Source organism: Danio rerio, chromosome 7 (genome assembly GCF_049306965.1).
Source record: "Danio rerio strain Tuebingen ecotype United States chromosome 7, GRCz12tu, whole genome shotgun sequence".
Lineage (NCBI taxonomy): Eukaryota > Metazoa > Chordata > Actinopteri > Cypriniformes > Danionidae > Danio > Danio rerio.
Genome location: NC_133182.1, coordinates 7475001 through 7475280, shown reverse-complemented (window position 1 = coordinate 7475280; position 280 = coordinate 7475001).

The following is a 280-nucleotide window of genomic DNA, read 5'->3' as shown; positions in this document are numbered from 1 at the left end:
GCAAATGCAGCACTACTGTGGATTTTTCCACTCGTTTGTTCGCATATATCAGAAGACATTTCCTCAGTACGCCATCATTCTGTATTATTTGTTTCGGTACCTGTCTCGTGTCCCAGTTAGTGCGGTTCGTTTGGGATATGTGAATCCACCAATCGTGCTCGGATCTGCGCCAAAACAATCGCTCCGAGATTGCTTGAATTAGGTGGTCTCGCGCATCTCCCGGGAGGTCCTTTAATACGTCGCGCACCTTTCTCACCCCTCCCCACCACATCCCTCCTCG